At 35.3% G+C, this 8,785-nt stretch overlaps 1 long non-coding RNA gene across 1 annotated transcript in view; it reads left to right on the forward strand.

Moving 5' to 3' along the window:
* Positions 1-8,475, forward strand: part of LOC122745534 — a 372,633-nt gene extending 364,158 nt beyond the window's left edge. The window contains exons 10-11 of the long non-coding RNA XR_006355472.1: positions 7,444-7,603; positions 8,214-8,475. This is a non-coding gene — a long non-coding RNA (uncharacterized LOC122745534). The remainder of the gene's footprint in view (positions 1-7,443; positions 7,604-8,213) is intronic.
* The last annotated feature ends 310 nt before the right edge of the window (positions 8,476-8,785 follow it).

The raw sequence follows: 8,785 nt of genomic DNA on the forward strand, positions 1-8,785 counted from the left end.
CTCTGTCATTGTAAGAAGGGGTTGCTAGGTTAAAGTACAGTTTTTTTTTTCATTTGACATAGTTGTTTTTGAATAATCATCTTTTATGTAGATGATTTGGGGTAGCTTGCTGGTGGTCTCTTTTGCTTAGATACTGATAAAATGAGTGTCCATCATTCTTTACCTATTATTCAGGAATCCAACTAACTAACCTACAGGCAGTAAGTGGTGCTGATGCATGGCCCCCATTGGACTCTGGTACTATTTTATAAATAAGGAGTTTGCCCGGTCTCTCCACCTCTAAAAATGAAGTAGCTTGTAAAATGCCAAAACATCATTATTTCTCAAAAATAACCTTCTGTCATATTGTTGAAGGACTGGACAATGAACTTGTGTGTCATGCCATTGCTTCTGTCAGAATTCTTCTGAGGAGAAGTTGTTGGTAGGTGAGCTCCTTTCTCAGCCAAAAGGTGTATGTTGTTAATGATTTCAGCCTCTCCATCCCCAGAACCTCCAAATACAAGTGACTAGGGAGGCATGGCTCATGCCCAAACTTCAACAGGTAGGATTTAAAGCCAGTGATCTTAAACCTGGTTAAATTGTCCATATGTACTGGGAAGGCGATATGCTGGCTCCACTGAGAATTTTGTACTGGCCTAAATATCTCTAATGTCTCCAACAATGTGTCATTGAAATGTTAAAGTTGTGAGTTCCCCTGAGGGTGACAAGGTATTGCTTTAGACTTTTTAATGCCAGTCAAATTCAATGTCTTCTTGAGTAATGTACTTTCAAAGTCTCTGCTTTGGAATGAATGAATCTTGACAGAAAGTCTATTTAATAGAAATACTTATCCCACAACATTGTACCAAGCATGAAAGGTTTCTCATTCTTCATTGGGTATTCCTGTACACATGATGTAAAATGGTCAGTTATCACAAAAGGGCTTATATTATTTCTGTCTTCTTTCAGGGATAGGAAGTCAATGCCAACAAATTCCAAAGGTTTTCTAGTGCATATGTTCTCCAAATATGGAGCAAGAATTGGTAGTGCTTTTCTTGGCACATACTGAGCTCAAAGCTTACACATCTTGGTGACATCTGCAATCATCTTGGGCCAATAATTCCACTTTTTCCTAGTTCTAGGGTCTTTTCTTATATATATCCAATGTCACAATGTAAAACTTTCATGTCCATATAGCTGTGTGTTCCAGGTAAGACCAATTTCTTCCTCATTCCATCTGTGGAATAAATGGCTATCTACTATAGTATTGAATTGCACATATCCAACTTCTGCTATTGTCTTTTTTTTTAAACTTTTTTTTTTTTAGTGAGGCAATTGGGGTTAAGTGACTTGCCCAGGGTCACACAGTTAGTAAGTGTGTGTTAAGTGTCTGAGGCCAGATTTGAACTCAGGTACTCCTGACTCCAGGGCCGGCATTCTACCCCTGCTATTATCTTAATTGCAGGGATAGCATGGTATCCCTTTAAGTAGTCTTTGGGGTATGAATTCTTTGGTATCACTTCCTCATATCTTAGCTTGTATAATTTCTCTAAGTCCTTAATCAACCAGCTCCTCTCTTCATCAGTAATGTACTGACAATTGAGGCAAAAAAAGCTTGGCTCAATAAAGAGAGGTTCAGATAAGATGTGGTCATGCTGTCTAGTGGAAGTTCCAAGCTTTTAGCTGCACTACCATCTGCTTGTAATCCAGTTCCTTGGCTATTACATATACCTTTTTGCTCCCTCTTTAGTAGCTACCATGGCTTCAGTATTTCATAGTCTTTGGGACAGGACATCTGTGTACATGTTAGCCTTCCCTGGCTGATAACATATGCTACATTTATAGTTGGCTGGAACTTCCAACTGGCAGCTATATAGCTGACAAGTGGTATTTAATAGCACTAGTCAAAATGTCAGTGGCTTGTTGTCAGTCCAGCCATCTCATTGATAGCCTACTTCAAAGCTAAGAGCTCTTGCTTATATCAGGAGCTATGAGTATTATTATTGTACAAGTCTTTGTTGGAAAATGCAACAGGTTTCTGGTAGCTGTTACTCTCTTGGTATAGAACTTCTTCCAATGTCCCCAAGCTACATTTGTATATACGGATAAAGTGCTTGCTAGGACCTTCATAGGCCAGCATCATTGTGTATATGAAGCAGTTGATGGAAACTTTTTTTGTGTGCTGGGCAATGAGTGACTTGCCCAGAATCACATAGCTGGTGTCAAGTGTCTGAGGCTGGATTTGAACTCAGGTCCTCCTGAATCCAGGGCCCATGCTCTATCCATTGCACCACCTAGCTGCCCTAATTGATGGAATCTTTGAAAGCTTCTTCTCATTTTGCCAGTTCTATTCTTGTTGTTTAGATGTTCAGTTGTACTTGTCCCTTTGTGACCCCAGGGACTGTAACACACTGCACCCTTCTATCCTCAACTATCTCTCAAAGTCTCAAGGTCTAAATTCATATTTCTTGTTTCTGTGACACTATCTACTTTGCTGTCCACCTGTTTTCAAAGGGCAATATGCTTTTAAGACACATTTTGATTTGTATGTCTTCAACATTGAAGTGAAGTCGTTCAATGCTTTAGCAATAACAGTGTAGTTTCTAATAAATTTGCGTGCTAGATCTTAAAAAAAAAAGTCCTTACATATCAAAGGTTATATGGGTGAGGCAAAGTAAGAAGCACTTCTGGCTCTTCTGGCTCAGTGCGCACACACTGTTAAGATACTATAAGTTCGACATGATTGACAAAGTCTCTACAAAAATGATATTTGCTAATTGAAAGATTTAGCTCATTTCCCCATAAGCAGATCCAATATCTTCATCATTTGTTCCTTGTGTTCTTCTAGAATCTTCCAAAAGACATTGATATCATCAAGTTGCACCAACACCTTGATAATATTAGTAGGGAGTTGATATTTCTAACTACTTTTACCATAAGTCTTTGGAAAATAGCAAGTTCCCCTGAGATACCTGTGGACATATACTCAAACTGGTTACATCTCTGTGAGCAGATGTAAACTTTTTTTCTTCAAGTTAATAGGGATTAAAATGGAACATGTGGAACACTAATAGTTAGGGAATGTGATATGAATAATGACCAATAAAGGGAGAATAGGAGGGAAATATGTATGCAGTTACACAAGTAGGGGGAAAACCAAGGGAGGATAGTATCACAAAAACTGAAAGAGTAGAGAGAATCCAAAAGAAGATGGCTAATAGTGTCAAATTCAGGAAAAAAGTTAAAAAGGAGGATGAATGAGAAAAGACCATGCTGTTATTTAGTTGTTTTAAGTTGTGGCTGACTTTGGGACCACTGGAGTGGTTTGCCATTTCCTTTTTTAGCTCACTTTACACATGAGGAAACTGAGGGAAACAGGGTTGTGACTTGTCTAGGGTCACACAGATAGTAAGTGTTATTTTATGTAAATGTTATATATTGGGACCTAATTTAAAAAATGAATAAATGTTTTATGGTTCTGGAAATTCACACCCAGGATTTCCCCTATTGTCTTGACTAACTTTGTCTAGATTTTTTAAAATACAGAAATTATCAGCTACATACAGTCTTTGAGCAGAGTCACTGCCTTTCAGATATCCTCCCAAAATAGGTATGTATAATTATACTCGTCTAAGTATATATCAGTTTTAGTAAGCTGTTAAATTAACAATGTTTAGTGAGGCCCAATTTTTACAATTATACAAGTTAATCTCACTAGAAATATTTGTCAGTAAAAAATCACTGTCGGTGAGGCTAGATAGCACAGTGGATAAAACACTGGCCCTGGATTCAGGAGGACCTGAGTTCAAATCCGGCCTCAGACACTTGACACTTACTAACTGTGTGACCCTGGGCAAGTCACTTAACCCCCATTGCCCCGCAAAAAAAAAAATCACTGTCTTCTTGAGATTGACAATTTATTGTAAAAAAGATGCTATGGTATACATACTTCACATAGACATGATAAAGTTGGAATCAAACATTTAGGGTTACATATTAGAGATAAATTCTTAGGTGTACCCTTATAAGGATAAGGTGAACAAATGGACTTGCCCTGCAAAGAAGACTCTTATCAGGCAACTGAATTTTCAAAAAGAATTTTTCAATTAATAGAATCCAAAGACTATAAAATGGTGTTTTTAAAGAGTGAAACCATTTATAGTTTATGTTTATATAAACAGTTAAATGTCCTCTATTCTGAATACCAAATGAGCAGCATATTAAAAAACAATTAAAATTGCCTTTATGTGGAAAATTATATAGGTTTGGAAATCAAATAAATAATTTAGAATGTTTAGAAGCATTTTTGGGGTAAGGATGAATTAACAAAAATAGGAGGTAATGTGCTTTATTTTAAATTATTTTATAAATTTATAGTCCCAAATAGGAATGATTAAAAAACATACATAATTTTACATAATTTCCCCCCTTCCTCACAAATATTTTCCTGAAAAAGTAGAGGAATGTTCAAGTGGGAGAAATATCCAAATTTATACTCTTCATAAGGAACCAATTTTATTTCAGAAATTATGTCAACAAGAGCATCAAGCATAAGAATGGCCTAATGAAATTCCTATGCTATCATTATACCTTTAGGGGCTAAATGAAAGAGGTCATCCATTCTTTAGTATAAAAAGATACATTTAATATATTCTGTGTACATCATATGTATTATCTAATATCACAAGTACAAGCAATGGTAATAGTTGATTATTATCAGTTTGGGTTCTTTTCATCCAGCTAAAAATCTAAAATATGATTATTCCATTAAATTATATATTATTAAAAAAATCAAGGGCCTAATGAATATAGCACTGGATTTTCTTCCCACTACTTCAATAGCTTTTTCACCCAATGAATTTAAGGCATCATAAAATCTAACTGGACAATCTGCATGTGCTTTGTGTCAGAGACCAAATGTACTTTGAAGAAAAGTCAATATTGGCACATATCAGTACTAATGTTTGGGAAGATTAATCCAACTGGCTATTTCATGCTTTTCCAGACATTATCAGAATTATTTGAATGTTGGGTACTTTACTATATCCTTTAACTAAATCAAAACAACCAAGCATTTTATGAAATTATCTGTTATGTCTGATACTCATTCCTATATTAATTTTATGAACTCTAAGAGTTTATATGTTATGTAAATGATTTCTATCTCTGTTCCATAAAACTGAAAATTACTATATCCTGAGAGACTTGCTTTGCTGAAATTAGTCATAAATATTCTCTCTAAAATTCTACCCAAATTTACTGTGAAAGAAAAGGACATAAGATTTAGCAATCTGGTTTGTCTCCCTATCCACCAAAACAAAAACAACAAAGACAAAACAAAACAATAACTGTGTAGAAGACAATCCCATGGTAGTCTAGGTTCCATAATGGACCCTGCAGGTCATGCAGTAATTTATAAAAGGAGATTTTCTTAGACATATCAGAAAGATATTCAATAAGGCTTCCTTAAGTTAATTTAGCTGGGTGAAATTTGCCTGAGTTTCTTATCATGATCTACCAGCAAAAGCAACCTAGACTTCATAGAGCAACTTGTGATGGCTTTATACTCAGGTGATTATGAAATGATGTCAACAGCCTGAGTCTTTAGTTCCCTGAGCCAACCAAGTCTAAAAGTTAGTCTCAATACCTTTTAAAGAAAAGTTAGTGGGGGCAGCTAAGTGGTGTACCGGCCCTGGATTCAGGAAGACCTGAGTTCAAATCCAGCCTCAGACACTTGATACTTACTAGCTGTGTGACCCTGGGCAAGTCACTTAACCCTCATTGCCCTGAAAAAAAAAGAAAAAAGAAAAGCTAGCCTTACTTGCATGGGAGTAGTGGCTAGGACATTGCTCCTATTATAGTCACCCTTTAACAAATGACTAGAAATTAATAGAAAATATTTCATTGTAGCTTGCCACATATTGAGTACTATGGGTCTGACATGGGAATGTTCTAGAGTTGGCAAACAGGGTTGGACTACCTCAGTCATGTGTCCATTGAACTGTGAGGTAACCTATACTTTTTATGTAATTAAGGCATGAACAAACATGTTCCATTTCTCCTGGGAACTCTGTTGGCTTGGCATCATGAAAATTTGCCCAGTTTGCTCAGTGTGGGTTTCCCAATCCTCATGGCATGTATAGTAAAGGAAAAGGGGGTCCCTAGAGTATAAATTATTCTTTGAATGAGAAACATAAAGAAGATCCAGTATTTCCAAAATGCCTGGGGTACCCTGCTTACAAACGTTACAGATACTAGTACATTTTATTCATGAAATGCCTGTTACCAAAGTGCTTGGGGCAGGTACATGAGTAATAAAAATGTTGGAAGTGTAATGAAAACACTGTGAATGTTATAATAGTGTACTAGGCAGGGAGCAAAACTGCTTAAAAAGGTTTCAAGATACTTACCTTTATTTTTTAAAGACAGAACTAAAATGAGTTAGAAACTGAGACAAAGCTCATTGAACATTTTTAGCCAGCACTTATATAATCTTGCCAAGGCTGTCTTAAGAGTGACTTTTATAGCTCTATAAGCAATGTTTGAGAAGAAATGCAATTTTTAGACAGAAAATTCACTTTGTAAGATTTTATGGAGACAAGATAACATCAAAAACATTTCAAACTAAGGAACAAATGTTTATTAAAGCGATTACCGGAGTATCTGGATTTGTGATCAAATTACAACTAAAGTTTTTTGTGTGACACCTGTGATTTTGACACTAAAAAGCTTTGTGTTCTTATCTCATTAGGAAACTTGGTGTGTGTGTGATACAGTTGTCATGTTAGAAAAATAAATTAAATCATGAAATTAGTATAAATTGATTTATAGAATCATTGAATATCACAGTTGAAAAGGAACTAGTTCATCTGGTCTAATTCATACCAGCAGTATTAATCTTGTCTATAATACTCCCAGATGATAGCCACACCCAGAGAAGTAATCATCCATATTCTGCCAGAAAAATCCCAGTCATGTACCTGCTATTTTTCCAAATAATCTGTTTCAGTTGTGCACAGCTCTAATTGTTAGGAATTGTTTTCCTCATAGCAAGCCAAAATCTTATTTCTATTTACCTTTCACCCATCAGTATCTGATCACCTGAGCTCTAAAACTAATCAAAATGCATGGACTTCACAGAGATACTTCAAAGTGAGAAATTTAATCATAAAGATAAATTATTGTACTGAAGGATAAAATTGGAACACTTTTTTGACATAGTACTGTATACTTTGTACTATTCACTATTCCTCGTCTCTATTCCTTTCCCTCCTTCCTCCTTCCCCAGGACACGCCTCTATATATGGATAGCAATCAAATGGGAACTAGCCACTACTGAAAATAGCATATATGTATTAGTATTGGGATAGAAAATGAATGGGATAAAAATGAATTACAATAGTATGAAAAGAAATGTCCCATATGCACTAAAATATTTATTCAACATTCATTTTTATTTTGTAGGAACAAAGAACTGAAAATAAAGCACATACTCATAAATTAAAGAATGGCTCAACACATTTTAGTATGTGAATGAATGGAATATTACTGAACTGTAAGCAATGCTCAATATAAAATGTATAGAGAAACCTGAACTGCTGCAAAGTGAAATAAGCAGAACAAGGTAAATAATGTACACAATGATTACAGCAATGCAAATGGAAAAGCAATAAAACAATTAAAACTTAGCACTATGAAATAGCCAAACTTGAGCCCTCCAAATCAATAGAACTGACCTTCCTTTCTTTTCAGAGTACTCCGGAGAAAATACATACAGTTTCCAACTTGGTTAATGTGTTTATTAATTTTGTTGGTTTTTTTCTCTTTTATTATAAGGGACAATTCATGACAAGGGAGAGAAAGAATATATTGAGAACTGTAGGTGCTATTAAAAAAGAACAATTAAAATTTAAAAAATTAAAACCAAAAAGCATTAAAATCCAAAATGAATGGAATTAATGCTTATCTTTCCATTTAGTAGACCACATCCCTTTGAATATCAGTGCCATCTGAGAGACAAACATAGTTTTGTTTTGTTTGGGATTATAATAATAATTGCTTTGATTTTCTACATTGTTTTGCATAATGCATAAGTAGACACAACCTTAATTCTTTAAATTATGGCTTCTTTAACTATAGAAATCTTCATATTTTCCATGAGCATATTTAAATGACATATTTCCCCAATCGATAATTTAGTTTTATAGTGTATCTTCTTTTTGTCCTCCATCTAGAAAAGTGTTGAGGTGGGCAGAAAAAGACCTGTATTGTCACAGATTTTCAGAATTATCATATCATGTCTAGAAGAATACTGCATGTTGAAGTAACAGACATTAATGAAGCACCCGAAAGTCCTGTCTTCAAATTGTCCAGGGAAGGATGTGTTTATTAGGATCTAAATATGGAAATCATGAATTCAAGTGAAAGCCCTGTCTTTGGAACAAAGATTCAGATGTTTGATAAACAAGAGCAGTGCAAGAATCTGGACTTCTGGCCCTGTCTGAAGAAGGTAAATCAGCTTGCTTCTGAAAACTTCACTTGGGTGGCCAGAATAAAGAAGGCCTTTCCTGTGAAAATGAGACAGTATTCTAATATGGTTGCTTAAATTCTAGCTTCATTCTTGCCCTACTTTTTCTCCTTTTCTATCTATCTACTCCTCCCATTGTACCCCCAACTCCCCAAATGTACATTTTACTTTCTGGATGTCTTTTTTGATTTTACTAGAATTTGTGACCCACATCCTCATAGACCTCTTGACTAAACCTGAAATGGTTATCTGCAATGTCCTCTAACTCTTCCCTATGCC

The sequence above is a fragment of the Dromiciops gliroides genome, chromosome 3, assembly GCF_019393635.1.
Source record: "Dromiciops gliroides isolate mDroGli1 chromosome 3, mDroGli1.pri, whole genome shotgun sequence".
Taxonomy (NCBI): domain Eukaryota; kingdom Metazoa; phylum Chordata; class Mammalia; order Microbiotheria; family Microbiotheriidae; genus Dromiciops; species Dromiciops gliroides.